The following is a 20347-nucleotide window of genomic DNA, read 5'->3' as shown; positions in this document are numbered from 1 at the left end:
CTGGGCGGATTTATGTCGATAGCAGGTCGGTGGTCATACTGTTCTGGCTGATGAGTATATATTCAGAATTACAAATTAAGTTTGGTTTTTTTCGTAGACGAAATGAGAACCTCTTGGAAAACTTTTTAATGATGATTGATAATGACAATATGAGTTTCTGATATTCATGTAATTTCTTTTTACGTTATACAAAATTACTTACATAAAACACAGAATTTAGCACTTACATTAATAAGCAACTTATCAGAATCGAATATTTATTGAATAGAAGTCAGTGAGGACAATATATGGTGCATCTCACCATTAAATACCACAGTAAAACATTTGTTTGGAAAACACGTAATTTTACATAATAAATATCGTTTAATGACATTAATATTTGTTTTAAATAATGTCAATTACATTTATTATGTGTCTGAGGGGTTGAGAGAATAAATGTGGGTCGAATGTGACATACGAATCAATGTACGAGGAGCTTTCAGTAAGAAATGCAACACTTTTTTTTTTTTTTTTTTTTTGGTGGAAGGAAGTTGGATTTATTTAAGATTCAAATACATCATATCCTCCACTCTGTTGGCTGCAGAACCCTGTTATTCAGCCTGTTTTTCAGCACAATCACCTTTCTATGCGACGGCCTCACACCACATTACTGGGAGGACCCGTATGCCCGCATGGAACCACTCTACTAGTGGATGTTGCAGCCCAGCGACTCGCTGCTTCAATAACCTCCCCATCATCCACGTATTGCTTCCCGCGGAGTGCATCTTTCATTGGTCCAAACAGATGGAAGTCGGGAGGTGCGAGATCCAGTCTGCAGGATGGGTGAGGAACAACGGTGTAATGAAGGCTCGTGAGCTCTGCTCGGGCGCATGTGGGGCCTCGCGTTGTCGGGACCAGAAGTTCGTTTGCACCTTTGTGGCGGAGGAGAGGCTGCATTCGTTTGTTTACTTTTCAATGGGTAGCACAGTACACTTCAGACCTGATCCTTGTTCCGTGAGGGAGAACATCAAAATACCGCAGGAAGGAAATGCTTTTCAGTCTATGTCAGAAACTGCACTGCGGTCAGCTTTGGGGTCGTTTAAGTCTAAAAGTTTCGTCTGAAGAGCGTTGGTAGCTTGCACTTTCCTATACGGTGTAATTTTTCCGCTCTCGTAGATAGCTGTTACAGTGTCACATCCTGTGTGGTGATTGCCTTTCTTTGGTACCACCAATTTCAATTTGTTCTCTGATACTGGGTGGGCAGCCAACAAGACAAGTAAGCTCGTGTTATCTCCAACCAAACAAGTTTCAACTCCTTCCCTGACTTCAACAGTCGCTGTTAAAAGTATTATTAAGTTAGTGTCATCCGATGCACGATGAACTCTGCAACGACCCCTTTCCAAGTGCACTGTAAGGAGAGAAATAAACTTTGTGCCTGTATCCTTTTTTATGTTCACTATTGTAGTTTTTCAATTTCATAATGTAGTATTACATGGTTATTGAGATATATGTCGTGTAAAGTAAGTGAATAGCCTTGTCAGATGTGAGATGGGGCCTAACGGCCCCCATATTGCCGGATTAAATTAATGAGTGAATAAATAAATTAAAAACTAAAAAATACCCATTGTTTCCAACGGATATAGTCCTCCCAGTTACACAGTCGTACCATACGGTCTGATCTTGCCTCCAATAGCATCTGACCTTTCTTATAGATGCTTTACGTCATTCAATAGGGTAGACGAAATTTCGCAGATCCTAAAAGTAATCGCTTCTGCTGCAAGCTTTTCTGCTGAATCATCCAACCTAGGCATCTAAAGTTTTTTCACGCGATTGATCTTCCCTTTATTTAAAATAGTCTGTTGTGGTCCATCACTGATATTTGTAATTTATTTTATCTTCTCAAAGGAGGCCTGTAATCCTACTTTCTCAGCTATCTCTGTTGATGAACCTTCGTGATTGTTGAGTTAATGTTGGGGGAAAAAATGGCTAGATCATCAGCTATGTTTGGGTCCTAGTTGAATCATTATATATTCCGAACCTCTTAGCTCATTGTCTTCTTCCATTCTTGAATGACCTTTTCCAAGACTCAATTGAAAAGGAGTGGAGAAACTTCATCTAGTTGTCTGATACCAGTTTAGGTTTTGAAAGGGGTCCGAGATGTTGGAAAAGAAATTAAGTTTTGACCCTTTTATTGATCAGAGCCTGTTAAATTATCCACTCCAAATCCCTCGATAACGTTCAACAGTGACTTACTGTCAACCGAGTCGTGCACCTTTTTTTAATCAATGCACAGTATCGCACAGTAGTACCTACCACGTCTTGTACCTAATAATCCGTTTCAAGTTGAAAATCTCCTCTAGGCAGGTTTGAAGACAAATGTTGATGGTGTTAGGACAGTTGGTTGCTGTCCTAAGACCATCAACTAATATGATATCCGTCCAACGTTGATAAAGTTTTGAGCCACCATTATTTTGGAGTTGGTGGACTAGCACCGATAGCCTCTCAGAGGATACGCGACCAGCTCTCTGTATCTCCTCAAAGACTTCAGCTAGTATGTTCCGAATGTCTTCATTGACCAGCTTCAGGAAATCTGCGACAATTGATTGCTTTCAAGCTGCTATATTATTCCTTAGGGCGGCCATGATCTCTTTAATTTCTGTCTTAGATGTGTGGATGTGCGTTTGTCGCTATTCGAGTAGCTTGTCATACGGGTTATTCCCTTTTGGTTCATTTTCTTTTCGCCGGTTTTTTAAGCACGCTGCCAAGATTAGGGTATTATATTTTTTGTTCATGCCCAGCATTCCATTTTTTCCCTGAACCACATGGTTGGGGGTTGTTACACTTTCGGACTAGACTTGAAAATTTGATTGAAATCCCAGAGATTGTTCTTTAGAATATCCTGATCAATACGTCCCATCCGTTGTTTCTAAAACAATTGCCTTACAATTCTGATCACAGGGGTTGCGTGCTTCCGAATTACACAAAAGGAGTTCAAATATTGGTGTTCCTTCGGCGAGTTTCATTTTTTTCAACGACAGTGTTCTATAGGCGTGATTTTGGTCTGGTCCGAGGTCTCGTTGCACCATCTACGTTTCAGTTTGCAAAATTTCAAGGTTTATACATTAGCTGCTTCTTGTATTGTCTGTTGTATTGCACTCTCTGTCCAGCTCTAAGACTGAAATGTTAGTTGCTGATGGCACACTCCCAATACTTGTTAATTGATTTATAATTCTGCCACATCATTTCTGCATTAGTTCTTTCCAGCTGTTGGAGCCTTTCTGTAAGGAATGAAATTCATTTTAATCCTGGAGAGGTAATTATCTAAATGATACTTGGTACCCTCTGAACTTTAATATTCTTAATTTCCTTCATCGCAGTCTTAAAATGGGGCATGTAGCCGATTTCTCATCGTTCGAGTTTCCAAGTGGAGGCCCTGTCTCCTCTTTACTTAGTTTGTGTTCGATATTAACTGAAGACTATACGTTCGACAAAATCTAATTCAAAATGTCTTGGTCCTTCTGTGCGTAGGATGTTTCCCTGTACTGGTTAATAATTTACTTCTGTTCCACGTCAGATTACAGTCGTCGACGAAAATCTTAATATTCGTTGTAGTTATTTTCATCTTCTCCTTCTCTTGAAGGTCCCAAAATTATTCAGTTTTCTCTGTACTATGGCTGCTGTTCTCACATATCAGGGTGAAGCCTTTGCCCCAGAGCAAAGAGGGAATATTGACAGTTAATTGATAGGCAAGAAAAATTCACTACTGGTTTGATAAACCTCTTATTTACAATAAAATCTGTTTCAAACATTGAAAAAAGGAAATCCGTGAATATGAGCAACAATATATCATAGATCCTATATCCCACATTGTTCATAACACATTCGTCCTGATAATGCGTATTCTGAACACAAGGAATTGTGATGTTTTGATAGTCCAACAAATTGTCAATCCTTAGCGCTCACCAAATTTTCGCAATGATTTCACATTTGTCATTCCGATGTAATATTCTCTCGTCTTTTTCAACTTGGTATATCTGCCACAGAGCATGCAAGTCCCTCCGACTTCCCTAAGCATGTTGTTGCACGCCTACAGGATCCCAAGATATGCTTGCACTTTTAGGGTCGACAGGCAGAGCCTGATTTCGTAGTGTTAGGCCCAGATTGTGGGATTGTATGTTTGTTTCATTAAAAATTTGAGATGGTAATTTGTTTGTTGTAAGTAATATCTGTAATTCATTCTGATTTAGCTAACTCATCTCCTCATATTTACAGGTTGTCTTTAATGATATTTAAGGCGTTGAGAGTTATGAGTATTTTGTTTCCCTGATTATCTGGAAATTTCAATCTATCATATGTTGGGATTTTCATTAAAGCTCAATTAAATTCTCAGGAATGTTCAATGTACAACATGATGATAAGGTAAAATAAAGAAAGATGCCTCCGGTAACACTGAAGTGTGCCATCATAATATTTTATCACTTCGTTAATTCATTACTTGGACTTATGGAAGGCTTCCCACAAACATGTTACGTGGGGTTTCAAGGTCAGTGTTTTCTGTCACCAAGGGACGAGGACTCTACGATGTGTATTTGAATGCATACAATGAAGGCAGGATCCAGTTTATGGTGTCTGGGGAGGATGAATTTGTGGAGACTGGGGATGATGGGCTCTTCTACCCACAATCCTTCTAAAGGGGTTGTACTCGGGCAGTCGGGGCTACCATAGTATACTAGTGGCTAATGGATTTACTGTGACAGCAAATCTTTTACAAGACAGTCTGAGAACTCCTACGAGGGAACATCATTTTGCTGTAGACTGCTGTTAGTTGTGGTTAACTGGCTGAAAGCTTAAACATTTTCGTAAAACTTCTAGGAACTTGCTAAGTCGGGGAATTGTCCAACAGCCTTCCATGGTACAGGAGGTCCTCATGTGGAGAGGTAAGTCTGCGAGTTTTCTGTACATTACGTTGGGTCGTGGTCAGTGGGGTTACTTTTATGAGACAGAATGCATGGGAGAATTATTTTTTATAAGCAATGTCCAGACTTGCTGCTGTATGATAATAATTTTTATTTTTTTTCCGTTTCACTGTACATTTGTTTCGGCTTAACTGCCATTAATGAGAGACCTGTTCTACGATGTGGGTGACATTACTCTCATTATAAATTTTTTTTGTTATAGTAGGACAGTTTAGCTGAAACAGATGTGTAGAGAAGGGGAAGGAAATAGAAATTAACATCACACACAGCGAGTCCTGACACTCTTTTCAAATGTGCCACGTGCTAACTTATAGTTTATATTCCTGCAGAGTAGTATAAGGATTAACACGTATGTTTACTGTGTGGAGCTGAGAAATTCTGTTTCATCATTTTTCAATGATCTAGTCATTTGTTGGGATTCTACGAGCGTGTAGTTGCTTGGTTGCAAGCTCCCACACAGGCGAGCACAGAGTAGTATGACAGCTGGTGGTGGTGTTTAACAAAGGCAGTGGACTTGGTGAGGTCTAGTGGCTACCAACAAACTATTTGTTTTGGTGCAAACTTGAGAGAATGCCACATGATTTCCTATATTATTGCTGGGAATCAGAACCTTGTCGAACGCAGGTGTAGTTACCAACATGTAATTAGTTGTTGATTACAGAGTAGGAACACACTAATCAATGATGGTTACCCGTATGCAGCAGTGCAGAAGATTCATTAGGTTATGTGTATAAATACTTCCGAGTAAATCTATGGAAAAATATTAAGATTAACTTCGTGTGCTGCTCATGTCTTCGTCCTTCATTGTCCAACTTCCTCTCCTCCATTCTCTCTAGCCATTTACTATGTAATATGAAAATGATGCAACTAGTCAGAAAGTACCCGTAGTTTCAATAAATAAGGAAAGTATATTTAAAACGTAGTCCTTGTATGTGGTATCTCTTGTACAATGTAGGCACCTAATTTTGTGGAGAAAGATTTATTTCGTTTTGTAAACTCAGACACACACACACACACACACACACACACACACATATTCAAATACATCAAAAAATTACATAAAGACTGTAACTTGCTGCGTAGTATTTTAAATTTGGGTTCGGAAATAAGAAACACCTAGCACCATTTTTATCAAAAATATTACGTAAATCAGCATTTCTGTACGTGCAGAGATCAACACAATGCTCAAATCAATTGCTTCCCACATCTAATTGCTCTCAGGTTTCACAAGGTGGACAGCAAACCAGCGGGACTCTGCATTTTACAAGCCCCTTAGTTCGTGTGAGGTGAGCACACACGCATTTTTGTCCAGGTGACTAAATATAACATGCTTGGAGATAGCGAAAATATTGAGTCGCTGGCTAACAAGAGAACTTTACCAGATGTAAGTAAATGGGCTGATGATATGTGGTGGGTATGTAAACTGGTCCAAATAATGCAATACACATTTTTCCCGTTTTTGCCCATTTTCACTTAGGGGGTAAAATCACAACCCAAATGTAATTTGGTGCATGGTGAACAAGAAAGTGTGTTCCACATAGAAGTAGAACTGTATTAACTTTGCTCCGGTATAAACTGAATTTTTATACAAATTATCCCACACCTACCAATAAATTTTGAGAAATTAAAGCTTCTGTTACAATATAGATTAGAGACACTCTCTTTCCATATCCACCCATATGTAATAAAGCTGACTCCTCAAACGTCATTTTTAAGAAATATATTGCACAAAACGTGCTGTTGGAGTAGTTTCAACATCTCTAATTGAAATACAAGAATGTACATTATGCATATAATTCTTTGCCTTATTTAGCTTCGCTTTGTGTTTTCAATTGTTATTTTAACTTTTAAATCCATGTTTTACGGTCTTTGTTTACCATTACATGTATGTATAAGATGTTAAATAAAAATAATAGCTAATTATTTTTGATAATATGAAATCATTACAGTAATGATAATCTATAAAGAAAAACTTCGCACACTTTTTTATACCATGAAAGAAATTTATCTACATAATGCATACCACTAACAACACAATATAAAACAAAATGCAGAAAAATTCTGAAACAGTTGCGAGTGATACAGCATCCTCCTGTGCACCATGCATATTTCAGTAGACTAGAAAACCTTGGTGAAGGGAAAAGATTTCGTACTGGCTACTGCAGCTAGATTATATTGCTTCTCAAGTGTAGCCTATCATCATAATCGTGCCGGAGGTGAACCAGTTCTGTCGACACTTTTGGGGTTACCAAATGAACAGTTTGTGAAAGCACTGTATTGAATCTCATACTGAGGACAGGCAGTGACCACACCAAAAATCTAATAATAATAACTAATAAAACAGATAAAATAACCATTATAAGTCTATTTGTGTTTTCAATTAAGTATTGCGAAAATAATTCAACAGTGTATTCTTTAAAACTTATTTCCAAGAAATGGCATTTCAGAGACGAGCTTCAATACATGAGGGTGGAAGTGGTGTGAGATTTTGTGTAGTTGATTTTGTAATGAAAGCCTTCATTTTCAAACATTAATTAATTGTGCCAAGGTAATTTGCAAAACTTCAGATTATAACAAAAATTGGTTATACTGGCCTGTAAAACGTTAATTACATTTTAACAATTATATGAACACATTTTTTATATGTTTTGAGGATATTGCCTCTGATCCTAAAATGACTCTTTACCTTTTTGGATGTGTTTATACCCCATAAAAGTGAAAGTGGCCAAAAACGTGATAATAATTATAGCATTATTTGCACTCCTCTATGTATCTGCCAAGTTTCGTCAAAATCTTTCTTTACATCTTGGAATGTTCCCTTGTGCGTATTCTGCTGCTGAAGAGAGTAAACAATGTCTTTCTGAGTTAATTCTCATCTGTTATCAAACTCACTCTAACAGTGCAGTAAACCCACTCAAACTAATTAATTTCCACATTTTCCTCAAGTATCAACATATTCTTTTCACATTTAACACATCTGCAAAAGACTTGCTAGCTATACGAAAATTGCAGTGTTTATGTTGAGTATAATAATGTTTAAGCCAAATATTGCTCTGTTGATTTCCACACATATTTATCATACTGGTGCCTAAAAAATAACAGTGAACTCTAGACTATACTATTTCCATACGTAATCACAAGTGATTTAAGAAAAATAACGCAGTAGACATTGTAAGTTAGGAGTAAAAGATGTAAACTGTCGCATCCACCATGCAATTCTAGATATGCAGAGAAACAAATAGGTATTTTGGGGTTACTCTTGTTGTAACACGCTGTTTCCCAGCACCATTTCAGGAGCTTCAAAGATAATCTATATTAAGAAACGTAAATCGATGGCAGTTATTGCACATGACTCGATGTAGTCCAGGCTAGGTATGGAACAAACTTCAGCAATCTGAATTATGGCTCTATAACACGTTCGTAGGAGTGACTGAGGCTCTCTCAAAGGGTAAGTAATTTAGTCGTGGAAAATTTTAATTTGAATATCCATTGTGCTTGCAAAGTGTATGAAATCTTCCATACTTTGAAAAATAAAGCATTTTAATTTTGATGTAGTTGTCATAGGGATCTGTAGTTACACTTTTACGATAAACAGCCTCCATGTGAAACTTCTTGGCAGATTAAAACTATGCGCCAGACCGAGACTCATACTCGGGACATTTGCCCTTCGCAGGCATGTGCTCTACCAACTGAGCTACCCAAGCGCGACTAACGCCCCGTCCTCGCAGCTTTACTTCTGCCAGTATCTCGTCTCCTACCTTCCAAACTTTACAGAAGCTCTCCTGCAAACCTGCTGAACTAGCATTCCTGAAAGAAAGTATATTGCAGACACATGTCGTGCTTGGGAGCTCAATTGGCAGAGCACTTGCCCGCGAAAGGCAAAGGTCCCGAGTTCGAGACTCGGTAAGGCACATAGTATTTTTCTGCCAGGAAGTTTCATATCAGCGCACACTCTGCTGCAGTGAGATAATCTTATTATGGAAGCCTCCATGTGTGTGTGTGTGTGTGTGTGTGTGTGTGTGTGTGTGTGTGTGTGCGTGCGCGCGCTTTACTACTCGATAAACTATAATATATTACAGTGAACCACCTTATTCCTTCCTTCCTAAATCAGTGTTTGGACATGTGTGAATGTATGTTGCTTTTATTACGTTTGTGATGATTATAGGAAATACCATGTGTAGATATGTGTATCTGAGACATCACCTTGACTAGGTCCAATAATATATAATAATTGCAATCTGCTATATGATGCATTATCTTCACCTTTCTTAAATTGGCGCTGAAATAAAGGGTGTTTCTAAATGAGTAGGCTCAGTTATACATTCAAAATTCATACTTGTTTGTGTGCATATCTAGAACTTCATCTAGGTTAGGACAGTTTTGATCTTGTAGGCCTAATGTGTAATTTGAAATGTCTGTTACTTTTCATAAACGGCATGTGTTTTGACACGCAAACAGTATACTTCATAGTTCACAATAATGATTTGCAACCCATATGGCAAATACGTGCAGATAATGACAGTGTTTAATTAATATAAACATTGTGATACACAATGCCAGAACTCCACTTTTTGCATTTCTGCTGTGTTTCTTGAAGAATTTTATATGTGGAGAAAATATTGTGATACATGGAAGCACCATAGGTACGGAAATTAAATTGTTTTAGGAGTTCATTATAATGTTTGACTGCATTTGATATCAGAGGAGATTTGACATGGTGAAAACATTGTTTACACTTGTTGACAAGTGCACTAAAAGTCGTAGTGCCTATGTGTGTCTCGTGAAGTTGCATGCATTTCATGTTCTGCTGACTGGATGTGATGGTTCTGGGTATAAGGAAAAGTACTTCAGCAGCGGGTCACTACTCTCGAAATCTCTACATATTTTACAAGCCTCAGCTAGTCTGAGGATTTCTATCAAGTTGGCGATATAAAATATGCTTAGTCATCTGTTTATTATTGCAGCTGCTTTCCTGCTCTACTTTAGAAATGTGACAATAATTTAGATTTGGAAAGTAATAAATTTGTGGGTTCATTCAATGCTCGCACATACACAAATTATGCTTTAATTTTTTTCTGCCACATTTTTCTCAAAAATCACTTAGAGTATTTGGATACCTGTGGGGACCCTCTGAAGTACTATGAAATACCGCAAGTTTGACATATAACAGAAGTTTTGGATAAATATTGTTCGTCAATTATTTTCTTAGTTTTGAGTACACTTACGAAAGATATATAAAAAGAACTATGAGAGTTGCTGATTTATGAAGCTTAGTTTGCAGTCAGTTCTGAGTATTATTAGTAACTACGCTCCAGTCCCTAGACCCAGTTTCAGACATATGAATCTGACGGATTACGTATTTCAGGCTGTAGCGGCCACTTTCCAGCATGGTCACTTCCCAGCCCGCTGTAGGATCACATCGGTTCGTCTTCTTACTGCTGGTAATGTAACTGAGATTTGGCAACAAGGCAAGGTATATTTGACAACTCTGAGGCTTAATTCCGTGCACACCAGGAAGTAACTCGTCGATCACAGAGTTCACTTGATTTTTCCTGTCATTTCCATTTAATAATCTCCGTTATTATGGCTTGAGGTGGAACAAAAGATTGTTAATTTACCGTTTTCAGCCCACGAAGTTCGCTGCACATGGAAATCGCAACTAATCGTGTCCTTTAAACAGCGGTTTATGAGTTCTAGCCTGCCTTCTGACCTGCTGAATTATGAAAAAGCGTCTGTTATAGGTCGTGGTTCCAGTCTCGCTGGCTGTAAAGATTTTATCCCTTCTGCGAAAGAGCTACAAGCAATCAGATCACACATCGATAAGGAAATCGCAAGAAAATACTTTCGGCTCATAGTGTAATGATGAAAAACTTACAATGCTGCACAACAGGTAACGCCTCTTTCCTCTGCTGACAAACAAATTTTGGGTTTCTAGGAATACATAACATTATTTATGAAATGCCACATTTACATACCACTTGAGTATGACACAGCATACGAGTCAAACACAGACCCAATCGAATTCTAAGTGAGAAGTGTGTTACTAATTCGTGTCGATAGAGGCACGCTTGTGTACAGATACTAAGTTTTATTGAAACAGACTTTCGTGGTAAGGTTATCGTGGGTAGTTATATTTTGTTTCTTATAATACAGTGCACTATTTTCGTACGGTTTCTTTTAGTGTTGTTAAAACATTAGTTAACATGAGAGAGAAATTAATCATCAACGATATGTGCGAATTCTCTGATGTTATCTATCACAGTCTAACAATGCACATGAAGTTTATTGATTACATGCATGTAGAAAATTTGTTCTGAGTTAAAGTTGTCAAACAAGGTCTTATGAAGAATAAAATGCCACTGCCACACGACAGCTAATGTAGAAAATACTTTTATGACGTATTGTGGCACGATGCGCTCTCCCCATACATAATACAAAAGCTTAGAGATGCATCTGCAGCCTGGCCATCTATTAAACCTAAAAAGAACATAACGTCGCAGAAGTTAGCCCTTTTTCCACATGCGACTATTTTGGGTTGAGAAGTGAAGGGAATTATGTTCACAGTTCCATTAGATCGATAAATTCAGCAGACAGCAGTATAGCGTTTAAAAAAATGTAGCAGTGAATGTACCCAAACTCGCGACGTCTTATCAACAGTGCGCGACGCTTACAGTTACGCTACTAGCTGACACACAGTTTCAACGCCTCCAGAACTCAACAACAGTTCCTCCAGAACTTGCGCATTGCACAGTGCTGTGAGATAATGCATATGGCCGGATCTAGACTTCTGAGAGACAGACAGTTACAGCTTTTCTTTTGCACTGCACGACGTTTTTAACAAACAGATAGCGCAATAGAGGAGCTCAACTCGAAAGGAACACTTCCTCTTTAAATTTCTGCATCCTACACTGTTGGCAGTTCTGTGTAGGTGTCAGTTACGTGATTTTATTTCGGTGATTACAAAAGAATCGAATGTATGCACTGGGTTGCCGAGGCAGCTAGTTCATGGTAATTCGGTCAACCAAGTAAATGAATGTACTGAACATGCTGCAAACCACTACCGGGAGTCTATGTGTCAGAATTATCATCCAGTGTGCCGCAACATTGTTATGATAGAATTATGAGTGATAGGGCAGAGAATTTGGTGGTCTCTTGGACTGATGCTAGGTTAATATACTTATGGTCTGGGTTCGATTCCGACTTCTGCTGATGATTTTTGATAACGAGAGACAGATTCTGTTCTCTTCTGGCTACGCCAAGTGAAGAAGTTATAATGACATTTTGGTCTGAAAATCACATTAAACGTGTTATTCCTTCTCTACCAAGTACACGTTAGGTGGAACCACGATAAAGTAAGGAGTGGCGACATGTAGAAACTCTGTCACCAGTAACCTTTCTTACACTAGTTATTTATTTCTAGTGACGAAACAAACGCAATGTAGGGTCAGAGGACACTTATTCCATATTTTATTTGAGCTTCTGTATGTCGATAAAATTGGTTCTGATCTGGGAATGCAACTCAGACCGCCCTTAACGCGGAATTTGATCCCTTCGTGACAATAAAGCTCAGCTACAATTTGTTGTTTGTTCAGAACTGCAGATTTCCTAACATCTCCACATACTGCGCGTGAATGGATTCGAATCCTGGCCCGGCACTAAAGATCTCATTATGTATTATCAAGCTCTAGCATAGAACACCTATTCTGCTGGTGGATAATAATTTCGATTTTTTATATATTTTCATTCGTTGTCAACACTGACGATATTTGACGCTTTTAACTCCCAGTGAGACACAGAACTATTTGAGAGATCACTCTAAGTACAAGGATGTTATTCCGAGCTACTGGTGGAGAAAAATTCTGTAGCTGACGTCTCTTTGTGTGTAGTCAACAACGGTATGTGTGGGGGTTCGATTCCCAGTCAGCATTGAACTCTTCGTCATATTATTTCTAGTTCAAACATGGTCACATGTCGCGGCTGATGTAAGAAACCCATATTTAACGTTCGTTTTCTCTAATAAATAACAGCGATAGGTTCCGTGTTGGAGTCCTGGGAAGGAAAAAATTAATGTTTCGTCTCGTCATTTCAGTTAAAACATCTAGCTACTGCCGAGAAAATCCGATGTGTCGCAGTTGATTGCGCTTCGATAACAATCCGATTCGGTTCAGGGTTCGAATCCCCGTCCAACGCAAAGCTTTACATCACGGCATTTCAAGTAAGCTACTTGTGAAGAAGCAGTATTTAACATCTCTCGTAGTTCGTTAACAAGGACAATAGATGCTGGGTAGGAATTCACGTCCGTTAACAATGTTTACGTTCTGTAATTTAAAGTAGATATCTGCCATCTGACACTGTCTAACAGTCATTCCTGACTAGGCATACAGAGAGTGATATACCTCGATTTTAGTTTCCGTCAGCCCCGAAGTCTTTGCTTAGTCTGCATGTCCTGGGTTTGAATCCATATGCAGAACGAGACGGTTCGTCGTGTCATTTGAAGTTCATACATATTCTCAACTAGCTGCTCGTGAATAACTTAAATTTTTATTGTCATTTTGTGTTAAATAATAATTACGGTATGTTATTTTCAAGAGGAAATCATGAATACGACGAACTTAGTACGTGAATTACCGATCTGACGTAATAATGAGTGTGGTAACATTTCATGTATGTCACATATTGTAATAAATGTGAGCTTACAAGCCAGAAGAACAGTCATATCTGTGATAAGATGTAAAGTAATACCAAGGTACTACAAATATCAGGGAACATCTTGAGTTATTGCGATACAGAACAGTGTTTTCTAGTGGTTACTTGTTGGAACCACTTTCAATAGTCAAACGACTGTACCGAGGGGCGATTAGAGGACCTGCTAGACAGCTGCGCTATGTGGGTTGCATTCGAATCAGGCGAAATGCAATTCAGGTCGTTCGGATACTTTTGAGCACGACTGTACAATCGTGCTCATATCCGAACGACCTGAATTGCATTTGGCCTGATTCGCATACAACTCTCATAACGCAGATGTCTAGCAGGTCCTCTAATCGTCCCTCGGTACAGTCGTTTGACTATTGTAAATGGTTCCAACAAGTAACCACTAGAAAACACTGTTCTGTATCGCAATAAATCAAGATGTTCCCTAATATTTGTAGTACCTTGGTATTACTTTACATCTGATCACAGATATGACGGTTCTTCAGGCTTGTAAGCTCACATTTGTTACAATATGTGACATACATGAAATGTTACCACACTCATTATTACGTCAGATAGGTAATGCACGTAGTAAGTTCGTCGTATTCATGATTTCCTCTTGAAAATAACATACCGTAATTATTATTTAACACAAAAATTACATTAAAAACTTAAGTTATTCACGAGCAGCTGGTTGAGAATTTGTATGAACTTCAAATGACTCGACGAACCGTCTTGTTCCGCATATGGATTCAAACCCAGCTCATGCAGACTGTTAGTTTCTGTCAGTCACGAAATCTTTGCTCAGGCATTCCTGATTAGGCATACAGAGAGTGATGTACCTCGATTTTAGACAGTATCAGTTAACAAATATCAACTTTAAATTACACCACGCAGACATTTTTAACGGACGCGAATTCCTACCCAGCATCTACTGTCCCTGTTAACGAACTACGAGAGATGTTGAATATATGCTTCTTCACAAGTAACTTACTTGAAATGCCGTGAGGTAAAGCTTTGTGTTGGACAGGGATTCGAACCCGGAACCTGATTGGATTGTCATCGAAGCACAATCAACTGTGACATGTCGGATTTTCTCGGCAGTAGCTAGATGTTTTAACTAAAATGACGAGACGAAACTTTAACAACGCTAGGTGCCAGGTTGGAGTCCTGGGGAAGAAAAAATTACATTCTAAAGAAAACGAACGTTAAATATGGGTTTGTTACACCAGCAGCAACATGTTAGCACGTTTGAACAAGAAATAATATGACGAAGAGTTCAGTGCTGACTGGTAATCGAACCCCACACATGTCGTTGTTTGACTACACTCAAAGGGACGTTAGCTACCGAATTTTTCTCCACCAGCAGCTCGGAATAATATCCTTGTACTTACAGTGATCTCGCAATTAGTTTTGTGTCTCACTGGGAGTCAAAAACTTCAGATATTATTAGTGTTGGCAACGAATGGAAATGCATTAAAAATCAAAATTATTACCCACCAGCAGATAGGTGTTCTCATGCTAGAGCTTGAAAATACATAATGAAAACTTTAAGCATTCGAACCCATTCACCTGCAGTATGTCCAGATGTTGCAAAACCTGCAGTTTTGAACAAACAACAAATTGTAGTCACGAAGGGACCAAATTCCGCGTTAAGGGCGGCCTGAAATGCATTCCCAGTTCAGAACCAATTTTATCGACATACAGAAGCTTAAATAAAAGATGGAATAAGTGTCCAGTGACCATACACAGGGTTTGTTTCTTCACCAGAAATAAATAACAAGCATAAAAAAGGTTACTGGCGATAGTGTTCCCACATTTCGCCACTCCTGACTTTGTGGTTCAACCTAACGTCCACTTGGTAGAGAAGGAATATCATGTTCAATGTGAATTTCAGACCACAATGCCATTATACCTTCTTCACTTGGCGTAGCCAGAAGAGAATAGACTCTGTCTCTCCCTCTCAAAAATAATCGGTAGAAGTTGGAATCGAACCCAAAACATGAGTATATGAATCGATCAGCAGTCCAACAGGCCATCAAATCCTCTTCCTTGTGGCTCATTTTTCTATTGTAACGCCGTTGCGCCACACTGGATGAGAATTCTGACACACAGGCTCCCTGTAGTGGTTTGCAGCATCTTCAGTACATTCATTTACTTGGTTGACCGAATCGCCATGAACTAGCTGCCTCGGCTACCCAGTGCATACATTCGACTCTATTTTGTAATCACCGGAATAAAATCACGTACCAGCCACCTACACAGAACTGCCAACAGTGTAGGATGCAGAAATTTAAATAGGAAGTGTTTATTTCCATTTGAGCTACTGTATTGCGCAATCTGTTGGTTGAAAACGTCTTGCAGTGCAAAAGAAAAGCTGGAACTGTCTGTCTCTGAGATGTTTCTGGGCTTATGCATTATCTCACAACACTGTGGAATGCGGAAGTTCTGGAGGAATTGTTGTTGACTTCTAGAGATGCTGTAGCTAGGGTTAAGCTAGTAGTGTAACGGTATATGGAGTGCACTGTAGACGAAATGTCGCGAGTTCAAATACATTCACTGCTACATTACATAAAACGCAATTCTGCTATCTGCTGAAGTTATCAATCTAATGGAACCTTGAACATAATTCCTTTCACTTCTCAACCATAAATAGTCGCATGTGGAAGAAGGGCCGACTGCTGTGGCATTTTGTTATATTCAGGTGTAATACACGGCCAGGCAGCAGATGCATGTCGAAACTTTTGTATTATGTATGGGAAGAGCGCATCGTGCCAAAATACATCAGAAAAGTATTTTCTACATTATCTGTCGTGTGGTAGTGGCATTTTATTCTTCTTCAAACCTTGTTTGACAGCTTTAACTCAGAACAAGTATTCTACATGCATGTAATCTATAAACTGAATTTACATTGTCAGACTGTTATAAATAACATCAGAGAATTCGCATATATCGTTGATGACTAAACAATATTAAACATGAGAGAGAAATTGAACACTAAAAGAAACCCTACGAAAATTGTACACTGTAAAATAAGAAATGAAATGAAACTACCCAAGATAACCTTCCGACGAAAGTCTGTTTTAATAAAGCTGAGTATCTGTACAGAAGAGTTCCTCTATCGGACTGAATTAGTAAGATACTACTCACGTAGATTTCGATTGGGTCTATGTTTAATTGGTACGCTGTGTCATATTAAAAAGGTATGCAAATGTAGCATTTCATAAGTAAAGTTATGTATTCCTGGAAACCCAAAATTTGCTTGTCAGCAACGAAAAGAGGCCTTATGTCTTGTGCCGCATTGTTAAGTTTTTCACCATTGCACTATGAGCGGAAAGTATTTTCTTGCGTTTTCCTTATCGATGTTTGATCTGACTGCTTGTAGAAGGGATAAAAACGTTGCAGTCAGCGGGACTGGAATCACGAACCAGAACAGACGCTTCATTTTAACAGGACAGCACGTTACCACATAGCTAGCACTCAGGTATGTGTCTTGCATTCTTATTACTAGGCCAATAGTGACTAGAACTCGTAAAATCACTATTTAAGGGACAAGATTAGTTGAGATTTCCACGTGAAACGACTTTCCTGGGCTGAAAACCGTAAATTTACAATATTTCGTTACACCTCAAGCGAAAATACACTCCTGGAAATGGAAAAAAGAACACATTGACACCGGTGTGTCAGACCCACCATACTTGCTCCGGACACTGCGAGAGGGCTGTACAAGCAATGATCACATGCACAGTACAGCGGACATACCAGGAACCGCGGTGTTGGCCGTCGAATGGCGCTAGCTGCGCAGCATTTGTGCACCGCCGCCGTCAGTGTCAGCCAGTTTGCCGTGGCATACGGAGCTCCCTCGCAGTCTTTAACACTGGTAGCATGCCGCGACAGCGTGGACGTGAACCGTATGTGCAGTTGACGGACTTTGAGCGAGGGCGTATAGTGGGCATGCGGGAGGCCGGGTGGACGTACCGCCGAATTGCTCAACACGTGGGGCGTGAGGTCTCCACAGTACATCGATGTTGTCGCCAGTGGTCGGCGGAAGGTGCACGTGCCCGTCGACCTGGGACCGGACCGCAGCGACGCACGGATGCACGCCAAGACCGTAGGATCCTACGCAGTGCCGTAGGGGTCCGCACCACCACTTCCCAGCTAATTAGGGGTATCGGCGAGGACCATTCGCAACCGTCTCCATGAAGCTGGGCTACGGTCCCGCACACCGTTAGCCCGTCTTCCGCTCACGCCCCAACATCGTGCAGCCCGCCTCCAGTGGTGACGCGATAGGCGTGAATGGAGGGACGAATGGAGACGTGTCGTCTTCAGCGTTGAGAGTCGCTTTTGCCTTGGTGCCAATGATGGTCGTATGCGTGTTTGGCGCCGTGCAGGTGAGCGCCACAATCAGGACTGCATACGACCGAGGCACACAGGGCCAACACCCGGCATCATGGTGTGGGGAGCGATCTCCTACACTGGCCGTACACCACTGGTGATCGTCGAGGGGACACTGAATAGTGCACGGTACATCCAAACCGTCATCGAACCCATCGTTCTACCATTCCTAGACCGGCAAGGGAACTTGCTGTTCCAACAGGACAATGCACGTCCGCATGTATCCCGTGCCACCCAACGTGCTCTAGAAGGTGTAAGTCAACTACCCTGGCCAGCAAGATCTCCGGATCTGTCCCCCATTGAGCATGTTTGGGACTGGATGAAGCGTCGTCTCACGCGGTCTGCACGTCCAGCAAGAACGCTGGTCCAACTGAGGCGCCAGGTGGAAATGGCATGGCAAGCCGTTCCACAGGACTACATCCAGCATCTCTACGATCGTCTCCATGGGAGAATAGCAGCCTGCATTGCTGCGAAAGGTGGATATACACTGTACTAGTTCCGACATTGTGCATGCTCTGTTGCCTGTGTCTATGTGCCTGTGGTTCTGTCAGTGTGATCATGTGATGTATCTGACCCCAGGAATGTGTCAATAAAGTTTCCCCTTCCTGGGACAATGAATTCACGGTGTTCTTATTTCAATTTCCAGGAGTGTAACTCAGAATCTTCAAAGGAAATGACAGGAAAAATCAAGTGAACTTTGAGGCTTAATGCTGTGCACCCCAGAAAGTAACTCGTCGACTACAGAGTTGCCAAACATACCTTGCCTTCTTGCCAAATCTCAGTTACATTAGCAGCAGGAAGAAGAACCGATGTGATCCTACAGCGGGCACCTAAAAGACGTGGCTGTCATGGCCTGGAATACGTAATGCGTCTGATTCGCATTTCTGTAACTAGGTTTAGGGACTGGAGTGTAGTTACTAATAATACTCAGAACTGACTGTAAACTAAGCATCATAAATCAGTAACTCTCATAGCTGTTTTTCTTTTTCTTTCGTAAGTTACTTAAAACTAAGAAACTCATTCGCAAGCGTTTCTGTGCCTCACCGATACTCGAGCACAACGTACAAATAAAAATAAACGAAATGTCGTATTCATGATCTTTGGAACAAGAATTAATCTAATGTAATCAAATCTAATCTAATCGCATCATATTGACGACTAGCCATGAAGAGTCATGAATTACCGCAATTTTTGCCAATACCAGTAACCAAATCTAAACTTGAAAATAAAAGACGACAATTTTTGTAATAAACTGGGACTCCTATCAAGACCCCTTCGTCCCTGTTAGCTAACCACGAAAGATGTCTGATATACCTCCATTCAGAAGTAACAAAGTGTGCATGCATTTAAAGATGAAGCGCATGATGTGAAGTCGTGTGACGGAGATACGAACCCAACACGTAATTGGATTGTTAACTAAGTAAAATCAAATGTTATATATCGGTTTTTATTACCAGCTGCTTGGTGTTTGAATCTAAAATTAGGATAAAATTTTTTGTGCCTGAGCGACAGTCGAACCGCACGCCTTCTTTGTCATCCACGAATGTAGATTAAGTATCAATTGGTTACTCACCAACAGTATGATTTGTGCGTGGTTGACCAGAAATAACGACACTTATTGCGAATGTTGGCAAAACGTGAACAGACACTAAAAATGCATGTTAATTTTCACTAGCAGGCCGGTATGCTCGTGATAAGGCTTGAAATGAAATTATGAATAATTTTGTACTGGATCAGGATTCGGACCCACATACTTATCTTTGGAGGAGACCTAGAGAAGATTGCAGTCTTGGGAGAAGGATTGAAATGATAGAACCTAACTGTTCCGAGAGATTCAGATCCTCGAGAGAGGAGATACGAATTCAAACCACAGTCCAGCATCAAATTTTTCAACGTCTGTAGTTCAATCAAGTACAAGTAAAGTAAGAGACCTGTTCCTGTAAATGGCTATCGGTTCATGAAATAAAATAAAACTTTCTAATGTAAGTAAGTTTACGATGGAGACATTATTTCTGTTTACCATGTCTTCCACCTATGTCATTGCCCAAGGTAAACCGGCTTTGCCCAATTGGTAATGAAGGAATTTGATGTTTAATGCGGATTATGGATTATAACATCTTTCTCTTGAGGTTATCAGAGGTAAAGTAAATCTGCCTCTCTTAAAAGTAAATGTCTGAACCTGTAATAGTTCGTTCCACCAGACCATTGTGGCCATATTTTCCAGCCCCAGGAGTGTGCTGTAACGGATGACGTGCTTAGATTACAAAATTAGTCACGGTGGAAAAAAATTGAGTCTTTTAAATGGT

Source organism: Schistocerca americana, unplaced genomic scaffold (genome assembly GCF_021461395.2).
Source record: "Schistocerca americana isolate TAMUIC-IGC-003095 unplaced genomic scaffold, iqSchAmer2.1 HiC_scaffold_18, whole genome shotgun sequence".
In the NCBI taxonomy this organism is placed as follows: domain Eukaryota; kingdom Metazoa; phylum Arthropoda; class Insecta; order Orthoptera; family Acrididae; genus Schistocerca; species Schistocerca americana.
This window is presented reverse-complemented; position numbering follows the sequence as displayed.